The sequence below is a fragment of the Poecilia formosa genome, unplaced genomic scaffold (genome assembly GCF_000485575.1).
Source record: "Poecilia formosa unplaced genomic scaffold, Poecilia_formosa-5.1.2 Scaffold261, whole genome shotgun sequence".
Taxonomy (NCBI): domain Eukaryota; kingdom Metazoa; phylum Chordata; class Actinopteri; order Cyprinodontiformes; family Poeciliidae; genus Poecilia; species Poecilia formosa.
This window is the reverse complement of record NW_006800200.1, coordinates 139054-151092: the sequence shown is the minus strand read 5'-3', so window position 1 is coordinate 151092 and position 12039 is coordinate 139054. Positions and strand designations below refer to the sequence as shown.

The 12039-nt window shown below is 37.2% G+C and overlaps 1 long non-coding RNA gene across 1 annotated transcript in view; it reads left to right on the top strand.

Annotated features, from left to right (window-relative positions):
- Positions 1-11589, top strand: part of LOC103150720 (uncharacterized) — a 55412-nt gene extending 43823 nt beyond the window's left edge. The window contains exons 2-3 of the long non-coding RNA XR_001664532.1: positions 8895-8957; positions 11428-11589. This is a non-coding gene — a long non-coding RNA (uncharacterized LOC103150720). The remainder of the gene's footprint in view (positions 1-8894; positions 8958-11427) is intronic.
- The last annotated feature ends 450 nt before the right edge of the window (positions 11590-12039 follow it).

The window sequence follows — 12039 nt, the reverse complement described above, 5'->3', positions numbered from 1 at the left end:
ATTAGATATCAGAAAGTATCTTTAACATTTTCTTTAAATATATTTTACTTATTCTCTTCCTGATGTCAGTTTTAAATCTACACAGCACTCATACTTGAAGTAGAAAAATATTTCAATCACATTACTTGTACCAATATCATATTTGAAAACAACTTGGAATCTTGTATGATTAGCAGTGATTTATTATGGCATTTGTCATTCTCATCATGACAAGGCTGACTGAGTTTGAGATGATTCATTCTTATATACTTTTTAGTATAATAAATACCACAAAATGTGTTAAAGTTTAAATTCTTATTTGGCTAACCTTATTCATTAGCTTATTTACTAATTTCGACATTGCTGTTCCAGTCCAAGAGGTGGCGCTCACCTATTTGTTTTTTTGTGACTTAACAAAACGGCATCTTTGGTTGAGAAAACACGCTAAATATTCCATGTTGACATTATTAATTAAGCACTGTGGTTATTCTGTGCTAAACAAAATCTGTGGACATAATTTTTGCATGTTGATACTTCATGTATTGTTAGCATCTGTCTTTATTTGTTTCCCATTATTCTGAACACTGAATAATGAACCACCGTTCAAAGTATCAATAAGAGCAACTGTTTGCGTCCCATAATATATTTTGATTGGATGTTTGAATTCTTCTGAGTGCCTTTCTGCTTGTGTGTGACTGCTCAATATGATGGTTTATCAAGCCTGTAGCAATCGATAGCTGCCTAAATGATGATATCCATTGCCTAAATCAGGGCCTGAGGAGAAAAAGACCAGCTCTGCCCTTCCTCCTACTTCCCCTGTCGCAGTCCACAGCTGTAGCAGCTGTCACACAACCTGAGGCAGGCTAGTTAGCCCACAGAAAAGAGTCTGAACCCTTGATCAATAATTTGAGTCTGTCTGCTTAATTGCTCATTGGTCAACAATGGCGCCAGACTATATGTAAGTGATGTTCCCCCGGGTGATCGACTTCAGCTCCATTTCCACCCACTACCCTCCTAGTGTTGGGCTCGCAGTCCGTTCCTGCCCATTCTCTCTTCTCCTGCATTCTCGCTTATGTTCGTCCATGTTCGCAATGGGGAAATTCTGACCCGATCAGCTTTTTGCCCGCCATCCCCAAGGAATGACACCATCTAGAAAACAGCAGAGGTACTTCTTTCGAACCAGGCCCGTTACTCAATGGCCGCTCAGGTAAATATCCGGGTTTAATGATGAACAGGAGTGTTAGCCATCTACTTCAGCCTGCCATTTCAGGGAGCCGCGGGAAATTAGCAAGACTTGTTGTAAGTTTTCTCAACGGCTTATTGTTTGATCTAATGCAGACACACTTTATGAGAATAGCGCAGTATTGATTTTGTTCATTGTGAATTATGTGAATAGATAAAAGTGTGAGTGTGCATATATATTAGATAATTATACACTGGGGTGCTAATGTAAAATTTCTGCTGAATAAATATGAAATATTGCTTCTATCAGCATCCAGCTTGTGTCCCTAAAGCTAGTCATTTGAGATGATAATTGGGATAGTATGTTTGCTTTTTTCTGATGAGATGAGACGTTGTGAAAGCGTTCTTCAGCCTCAATTTAAATGTGTATTGATCAGTGTGAGGCTTAGGAGCTCAAATCCAAACGGCACTGAAGCCTTTCACACTTATATAAATTATTTGTTTCTTACGTTATAGTTGAAAGAAATTAACTTTTTAACACAAATCATCACATACTGTATATCGTTACCTATTTGTATTTATTGTTACGTTTTCCCTTCAGTAGTGGTGGGCTAATGCCATGATTTAAATGAAGTATTGATCAGTTTAGGAGGGGAGAATGGAGAGAGAGGGAGCGATTGTGAGGGAAAGAAAGCTAGACCAGGGTTATCGGTGTGGATCGCACACAAGAAAGAGACTGCTAACGGAAGAGACACGTTTTAAGCGATTCCGTAAAATGGATTTCTGCATAAACTGCATTTTTAAATTAGGAATTACAGCCAGGTTCTTCTGTGTGACACATTGCGGGAGGTAAAGATGGACGCTGAAATTACAACATTGTTTTGAGCACAACAGAAATTGCCTTTTTTCTTCTTGTTTCATGTTTTTATGGAGTATTTGCCAGTCCAAATACAGATGGTCAAAGAGTTTTGGTCTTGTTAGCTGTCCGTGAGTCCATTTTGTCTCCATGACACCTGCAGCAGAATCGGGCTCACCGGACAAAGCCTTCGTCCAACTGAACCAGGAGCTTGGTCTGTTCGTCTTTTGCATGCTATCCTCCTTTCCTTTCACCCAACCTCTCTCCTTTTCCTCTCTCTCTCTTTCTCTGTCTTTCGCTTGCTCTCTTCCCCTCCAACCCTTCCTCTCTTGTGATTTACCTCCGGTGATTTGTATTAATTATTGGCCTCTTTAATATTATTGGATGTCCTTTAGACTTGTCAAGAATTGCAAGTAACTATTCTACTTTTCTCTTTTCTGGTGTAGATTAGTGTTAAAACACAGAGGACAATTGTAATTTAAACTTTAGGGAATTAGTTTTTATATATACAGATATATTCTTCAGTTCTATCAAGCACTATACAAAAATTCTATAAAATGTACTTTCCATCCTTGTTGTACATATTATATATATATATATATATATATATACATATATATTCAATAATTCATTTCAGCTTTCAGTTATTTGTACCTATATGTAATATTTTTTCTGAGTCTATGTGTCTATTCTGATATTTCCATGACACAATCTGTAGTTAAATACATTAGGCCTGCCTCTGAAAGACAGGACACTGTATGTTTCCTTGCTTTATAGTATCTTCTTAGAATCTCAGGGATCTATTGTACATTGTAGCTTCAGCAAAGAGTAAGCGAGTTTGCTGCACAGATGCACAGAAAGGGTATGTGCCAGATTGATTTTTCTCCTCTTCTCAGCACCTGCCTCCTTTGTGGTTCCGCATTTGGACATCCTGGAGCAAATATCTCTCAGTTGCTGCCTGACCAGCTGGAAAACTGGATGGATCTTTAAAGGACCAGCTGTACGCCAGAACACCTGAAACAGGTTGAGAGCTCAACCAGGCCTAGGAGCTCCAGTGTGAGGTACAGTGTTCACTGCTAAGCATGCAACTATTTCAGAAGGCCTCAAATTCAGTCCCATCTACAGCAGATTCAGAGCAGGACAGCAACTTGAACAGTACATTTTATTATATTGTAATGCGTCGTAGAAAGAGAAAGAAAATTATCAAAACAAAGAGGCTACAGTGGCGCCAGGTAGTGGAATATGGACATTTATTTTTTCTATGTTAAATGTACAGGCTAAATGTCCATAGGACTCTGACAAGTGGTGAATGTGTTTTGATGTTTGGAGGTTAACATAAGGTTCATGTTTTCACAGTGAAAACTAACCAACCACTCTGACACTTGGTAGATCAATAGTGGGTTTGTCACCTGTTGCTAAGGTTCAGAGCAGACTGATTTTTTTGTTCATGTGCTATTCCATCATGCACATGGCTGTATAAAAAAGACAATGATAAAAACATAAAATACTGTAGTGTTTATAATTCCTTTCAAAAATCACTGTATGTTTATAGCTTTAATTTTCCTTTAGACATGGAAGTGCAAAGCATGAAAGTGATGTGGTGACGTTTTGAAATTGATGTGATGGGGCATCAAATTTCTTTTAAGTTTTGTTTGATATATACACAGCATTTTTATAACAACTGAAGGTAACATAGTTACTGGATGCTATAAGATGGCACTATGTGCCTACAAAATACATAATACCACCCCTTTAAATGGTATTTTGTATTTTATAGGCATACATAATGCCTCTGTATGCCTATGTTGCCAGGTCCAGTGTCAAATTTGAGTGAATCTTTGTGAATTGTACCCTTAGTTTTAGGTGATATGGGGGACTTGTTTTTGTGCAGGTATGGTCTTTTGATGTTGTAGGATCAATGTTTGAGGTGTTTTGTGCTCAGAGATGGCATTCTGCTTACCTTGGTTGCAGTAGCTGGTACAACTCTGGTGATACAGCTGTTTGTCATGTTTGTGTTGCAGTAATTTCAGTAAAAAATTCCTTAATTTACCATTGTCTGAGTGAAATAGCAGATAGCTTCTTTCACAAAGCCAATTCATAAATTATCACCAGGGCAGGCAGAACAAAAGAAATTTGTTAAACCAATAGATGAATAAGTTAAAACAAATTGTGTGTATATATATAAAAAATGTTCATATATCTGCTTTAGTCATTCATGCCATACTCAACTTTGAGTGCAAAACCCCCGGGAAGTTTGTTTTAACCAAAGGTTAAAAAAACTTTTAATTCATATTGGTTTATAATGTTTGATATATGTAGATTTCTCAATAGATTTTTGTTATGGCCAAGAAATGTAAGTATTTTATGTCAAATTCCTATAATTTTATATATTTGAAATGGATATTACTTAACTCTATACAACATCCTTTCAGTTGTTCTCTGGTCTTCTGCAGATTACGATGATGAGTGTGAGGAATTGATGGAAGTGTGGATTAAATCGAACACAATCAGTCAGTTCAAAATAAGGCTTTGTTGAACCATCAAATTTGCATTTTTCTCTTATGACAAAAAATATTATTATATTCTTTTATCTATTGCCAGTGATTTTTCATAATTACCTAATTAACTGTAGCTCTACATGCTTTGTTAAATTACGGACTGAATAGTGACTCAGTCCCATTTATTGCAGCAAAATAAAACGAACCCCTAAAAACCTCCTATTGAAAAACAATTTTCAATATGCAGCAAGTGGAGCTGTATACCAAATTGCAATCTCCATTGCATTACCTGTGTGTTGAATATCGCACTCATAAATAACTGATCAGATGTAATTTTTGAATGCTGTGTTAAAAGTGTCATGCATTCACCTAACTGCCCTTTCTCCTCTTACCAAATATATGTTTTTAGTGGTTAATATACTGAAGCTCACAGAGATAGGAACAAAGTCTGACAGTAAAGAAAGAAAAGTCAGGATAAAACAAAAGTGTAATAATTATAAATAATGGATTCATAACAGGCTTTTGCAGAGCTATGAAATATATATAAATATATCTTTTAAGAAACTGTTATTATTCATTCCAAAACCTTGAGAGAGCAAGTTTTTCAAATAAAAATGAAAGGTTATTGATGTAAAACTGTGACTTCTTAAGCCTAAGTATTCTAGATGAAAATGAATAACTTACCAGATTTTGAGTCATCAATAGGGGCACATGTTTTTCAATCAGACTACAATCCATGAAAGGCATCATAGCTTTATTTTAGCTCAACAAGTTAAACTGGCCACAACATTTTGCATAAGGGTTTTGCAGTGATGTAATCAAGGTGGCAATCTACTCAAGACGTATTGTATAAGTGAGAGGAGAGAAATTAAATGTTTTTTTTTTCTTTCTGTGGGTGGATTACTGATGATAAAGTTTGATCAGGTGAGATCAGTGTAGCTTGATACTTGGAAAAAAAAAACCTTGATTACAGAAAATGTCAACTTTTTTCTTTGTTTTTTGTTTTGCTTAAAATGTTTACATTTATTTTTCATCAAAATGCTTTTCAAATAGAGTAATTAAATGAAACATAACTAACTTATACATGTAAGATATATTAGCAGACATTCTTTTTCTAAGCAGCTGATGTTTCACCTACAGCTTGCTATCATGCAATAATTTCAGGTGCAGAAATTTAAGTTGACAAGATTATCTCCACAGAAAAGTTAAGCACCATTCTGCAGATTCTGTATAATTTGAACGTGTCATTTTTTATTTTTGTAAGCTAGATTTAGAGCCGTACAGGTTAAGAAATGCTTATCTTTATCATTAGAATGTCATGTTCTCTGGTTGGGGACTGAGATGTTAAATTTTCTTCAAAATGTAATGTCACTTAGGCGGAATTTCTCACATTTTTGAAGATGGTTCTGTGAATGCTTAAAAAATATATCAGATATATCTATCCAAGAGTTTCCCTTTTTATGTGGAGAGACATTGATTATGAGACCACTCAACTCCAATAAAGCCGAACACATCATAGATGGAAATCGAATCCCTCAGTTTTGGTCAAATTTTAAAGGACATTTTAAAAGAAGCTAAAAGATAATTGTTTACTTAGTATCCACCATTCTTTTTTAAATGAATAGCCTGTGTCTTGTTTTTAGGTGTAGAAGTCATGGTTGATATTTATTCCTTGCAGAATTCATCATTGAGTGAAATGCTTGAGCAGATGGAGCACATCAATGAGTAACAGTTGCCCAAAGTGTAGAACAGTGTCAGGCAATGCAGATTATTTTGGTCTGTTTTTGTCTTAAATAATAATTTATGTAGTCAGAAAACATAGATTGCTTGGTACTTTCTTGTGATACAACCTTAAGAAAATAGTTACCAAACCCTGGCCAATATTTTGGAAATTAATTTTTAAGTCAGTTTCAATTTGACTGTTAAAATGTGGCTGATGAGTGGAGATAGTCTCCGCTACTTCTAATCTTTGGTTGACTTTAAACCAACCACTGACCAGCATCTGGATGTCATTGGTCAGACCAACTGCTGTGTTGTCTGGATGGAAAGAGATCAGCTCCTAGAACCGTTAGCATGTCCAGATAGATTATGAAAGGTTGCTATAGAGCCAGTCAAAATTTCTACCAACCAAAGAAATGAACATTGAGATGCAAAAGCAGAAGAATATATGTTTCTGAGAGGTCAGCTTTTTGGTGTATTCACACCTGACACATTTGATCCACTTTAAACAAACCACAGTTTGTTTTCCCCTTTCGTCTGGGCCTTTTGTGCAGGTGTGAAGATACTCAAGGAAATCCTTGTTCAAGCCAAAGAACCGGATCGAGACCCGCTTTTTGAGGGGCTTCCAAATGGTACGGTTTGCTTCTGGTGTGAAGGCAGACTGGACTTGATTCGGAAAGTCCACAGGAAACTTATGTCTGTTTGGACTTAATGAGCCACCGTTGATGGGCATTATGGTAAAAATGAGTCCTTCATTATTGCTAACGGTGCTGCTCCGTGTACTGAAATAATACCAGCTGAATTTGCAGTTGCTTTTCCAAAATTAATATCACATTGCAACACCTGCATCATATCATCTGCTCTTGACATTCAAAATTGTGCTGCAGTTGTAATAACAGCAGCACAATGCTGTTATTTGCTGTTATTGCTGTTATTTGAAAGTTAACAGCAATAAGCTGCTGCAGAACTTTCAAAGTTTGTTTTATTTGTTTTGTTTTATTTGTTTCTGTCCTGTCCTCTGTCATTTCTGTCAAATGGGAGCGATGACCGCCACCTGCGTGGCTTTGTTTACAGTCCGCTTGCTAAAATGCAAAGCACATCAAATGAAAAACAATAAAAGCCCGCTTTCAGTCCAGACCAAACAAGACGACCAAAGGACTTTTCTGGTGTGAATATATACCGTTAGTCATGCTTGGTCAAGGTGTTTTTTACCCAGCCACTCCAAGCACACTACAATCTGGTCAATCTAAATTTAGATTTCCTTTGGAGGCTTTCTATTCTAGAATACCCTACTATTTGTTATATGTTGTGTATAATGTCATCTTGGTAATTAACAGAAACCTTTGTTATATTTTTAAGAATAAAATAAATTATGTGTTACTAAAGGTGGTAATTATCCGTGCTGTAGGACTGAATGTTACCCACGTTATGTTACAGAAATGCATATTTCCCTTACTCATTGCATGTTGTAGATGTTTTGCTTGCTTGAGGTTTAAAAACGCTTCTTTAATTAATACTGGAATGATAAAATCTACTTCCTTACACTGTGGATTTTGTGATTCAAAGTGTAGAAAAATATATTTCTGGAAGCTCACTTTTATCAGCACATTTGTAGGTTGCCTTAGTAAAGTTTTTTATTTATTTATTTTATTTTTTTTTTTTTGAAGAATAACAATGAGCAAGTTCAGCTAGATGAGGAAAATAAGGTACATCTGGAACATTGTAAACAAGCAGCACCACTAATTTGACATTGCAAATTTTTCAAAGCCATTCCTGGTACTATCTATCTATAGCATATATAGTGTTTTATGCATTAGTGCCTCTGGCTTAATGCATGCCCCCTCTCCAAGACGTAAATTACAGCAACAGCACATTATTCTTTTTCATTTTAGGTTAAGAAAATTATATCTAAAAGACAAGAAGATGTATTTTATGCCTACTGATGCAGGTTGACACATATTTCTAAAAGCATATAGTAAAGATTTGGTCTTCTATTTCTTTCTATTTGTTGTTTTTTTTATTTATGCAGATGTGCATTTGCGTGCACGTGTGCGTGCGGGCACACGTGTTTCTGATTTCCGTGTCCTCTGTCTCCATGTCACCTTTGTTGACTTTGTCTCTCCTCCTGCAACACTGTGCTCTCCGCTTTAATGACGCATACATCCTACCTTCAGTCAACTACCTAATCCCAGCAGCGCTAGCTCAGGAACAGATTACTGCTGCCAGACACCAGAGGAGAGAGCAGCAGAGAGGGGAGGGGGCTGCAGGGGAGAAAACAATGCTTCACTGACACAATATACAGAGGAATGGAGAAGGCATGCACAGAATGCTTACCAACAATATGATTGCATTTTTAATCCTGAAAATGTCAATATGATGTTAAATAAAATAATATAACTTGTAAAAGCTTCATTTTAGTTCGTTAAATTGTATGTGTTCAGTTCAAATTAGATTGCTATGCTTAGTGTGACTTTTCACATCAGTAAGCCACTTGGCTGGAAAATATTCAAACAAGTACCTACAAGGTGATAAGATAGATCAAACATAAAGAGTTTTCTATGACTGAAATTACCTACAGTGGCATCAGCAAACAAATATAGTTTTGTAGAATGGATATGCTGCATGTTTTTTAAATGGTCATTCTTTCTTTCTGTCTCTAGACCAAAGTGAAGACCCTCCCCACTGTATGACAAAGTATCCAACATGGCTCCTTCCCTCAGCAGGTATAGTTACAGCTGCACAGACCTCAAGACGAAAACAAAACACTGATGTCTGATGTTGCCGAAGTAGTGCACAGTGCAATATGTTTTTCATATGTAATCGTTGCGTTAATGGGGCAATAGTAATAGTTTTAAAATTGCCTTCTCCACGAGCCAGCTCCAGACTCCCTCTGCCTTTACAACAAATTGATAAGCACGTTTTTTGTGTTCATATTAATAACAACTTTTAATGATGATTTTGAATAGATTTTTAACAGTATAAAAGTGTGTGTGTGATAGATCAGAAGCAGACGGTCTGTGGCAACCCTTAAACACAGGGTTAATTAGAGCTTTTTACTGCCCTCTCATGCAGGTGTAAATAATTGGGAGTGGGGTCTGGTCTGTCCAGCAGCTGTTGTCACCCTGCCAGCTGACACACAAGACCATGACTTTTAGGACCAAATGATTGCCAATAAAACATTTGATTGAGAGACGAAGAGAGTGAGAACCATAAACAGGCAGGAATCTGCCCTTTAATTCCACCATCTCCAGAGAATTGGTTTTACCGTGCTGGGGAGTAGGTGCCGGACACAAGGAGTTTAGTTGTCTGCCCAAGGACTGAAATTTAATTTAGCTTGTGTGTAGCCGTTCTGGCTGCTTGTGAGTGTGCATAGCTGGGTGTACATGTGAACATGGTTCTCTAGTGTGATTTTAGTATTTTTAAAGTGGAACTTTAGAAATAAAAAGCTTTGCATGATGGACATATAAATGTTTGTGCTGTTATATTTGTGTTTACTGTATTTTGTGTTTTTTGTTTGTTTGTTTGTTTTTTATTCTCCTGTGACCTAAAAATTGCACATTGCTGGTTTCTGCAAGATTTTTCTCTGTCTGGTTGTACTGAAGTTTTTATTTTCATTGTATACTGCTTTGTTGTTACTTGATTTGAACTCATTCTTGTGTATTTTTTTCATCCCCAATGTTTTATCATTGCTTTAACCTGTAAACCTTGAAAATTATTTTCTGTTCCTGCTGGTAACATTTTTTTTGTTGTTGTAATTTTCTGGTGTTTGCTGAAATATGTGTGTAGGGGAAAAAAAAACAGCGACTGAAATGTTCGACAATGGTTACTTTGGCTTTTCACTGCAGCCAGTTGATAACACTGCTTCATGTGTATATGTGTGTCTGTTTATGTGTTTAGGTCCAGGTTTCTGATGAAAGCCTCGAGCAGAGGCATATATCAGAGCTCTAGTACTAATAAAAGGCCAGCAAGCTTTGTTCCTCTCCGTCTGGGAACACCACTGGTTTTTACTGCCTCTCTGACAGTAAGATAAAGTGCCCTTCCAATTAGAAAAATATTTGAACGCATACCTACCAACAGCAATCCTAGGGTTTTATTGTTTATGACTCTTGATCAGGAATTCTTGCTATTTTCACACTGCTTTTTTTCCTTCTTTTTTTTTTTTTTGTCGTCATGTTCTGGGTATGAACATGCTAAAATGCGCTGTGTATAAGCAGTGTTATGCTTATGCGGTTTTAGGTGGTTGTCTATTTTTTTTCTTTTTTTCTGCTTTGTTTCACAGGGTGAGGTAGCGCACCGTTATGTTTTGGTATGAATTTCGGACTAAGACTGTTGATGTTTTAGCATATTGCATGAGACGATCCTAGCGCCTGTGTGTGTTTGGGTAGATGTCATTCTTGTTTCCCCTGTCATCCATCTCTGCCTCATACAGAAATGTGTGCATATACACTTAACTGCTGACGCTAGTCCTCTCTCGTACTGTAGATGTTTTTCCCCCCTTCTTTCCAGAGAGTGCATTAAAATTAAATTCTCTCTTGTTGTGAAAAGAGGCACACGTAAAAAATAATTGGCTGTAGGAGAGAACAAAGGGCTGGCTCCTCTCCCCTCCCTGCACACCACAACCAGGCATTAATACCAAGCCTGCTGCATTGTTCTGCTGTCTGCAGCCATCCCCCTAGCCAGACACTCAGCTCTGGAGAAGTCACTTTTAATGTCTGATAATCAAGGTGAATTTTCAAAAAGCTGCCATTTTCAAATGGTGGTGTATATATTATGTGTAGATGGGAGTTCAGGACTGGAGGATCCCTTTTTTGGTGAGAGAGAGGGAGAGTGATAGACTGACGGAGAAAGCGAGAGAGAGAGAGAGAGAGAGAGAGAGAGAGAGAGAGAGAGAGAGAGCGTTTCAGTAATGTGAAGTGAAAGAGAGACACCTAACGGCAAAAGATGGAACTGCTGGAGGATTTTTGGACTAATCACAAGTAGTTGGGAGAACAGAAAGCAGCTAAAATATCAGTGTCACTGCAGAATTTGGTTCAGCAATTTGATTTGAGGGTTTAAATATTTACTTCTGCAACAAAAACATATACACGAAATACAGCAGGAAACCTAACCATCCAGAGCATCCATACCGTCTGTGCTTCTAGAGTGTAAAGGTAGTGTGTGTTTTTTTTTTGTTTTTTTTGCTTTTTTTTGTAGAGAACAGATGCTTCATAGTGTTACACCTTTCTGAAGGAAATTCTTGGGCAGTGTTACCAGGGAATCAGGGATCCAGCAGCCAAGCAGTGGAGCTCCATTTCCTTGCTACAGGGCACAGACTCATCTTCTTCTTGCTCCTCCCTCCCCCGTTTTCTCCCCCTTCACTAGGTATGATTACTTCTCCTTCGCTCCAACACACCATTATATTCCAGTCTGCAGTTACCCCTCCCTTCTGTCATTTTTCATACCATGTTTTTGCCCATGTGCAGCACTGCACATTTGCGCTGTGCCTGGGCAATATGTAAAGGAAGCGAATGTATGCAGTGTGCAGAATGTAATAAGTATATATATATTTTTTTATTATTTTATGGTGATTTACTGTTTTTTTTTTTTTTTTTTCCCTGTGCTTGTAAAGAAAGGCCAGCACTAGCCATGTATCTTAACAAACATGCCTGCTGTGTATGCACACCTCCAAGGCTTTTTACTCACCAAGGAAACCAAATTATACATCTGAGGCAGACTGGTCGTTCTTCGTGCCATGACTGTTAAAAATTCACTTTTTTTTTTTTTATTTGAGGTACAAGCTTTGAAAGCATTGGCCAGGTAAAGTTT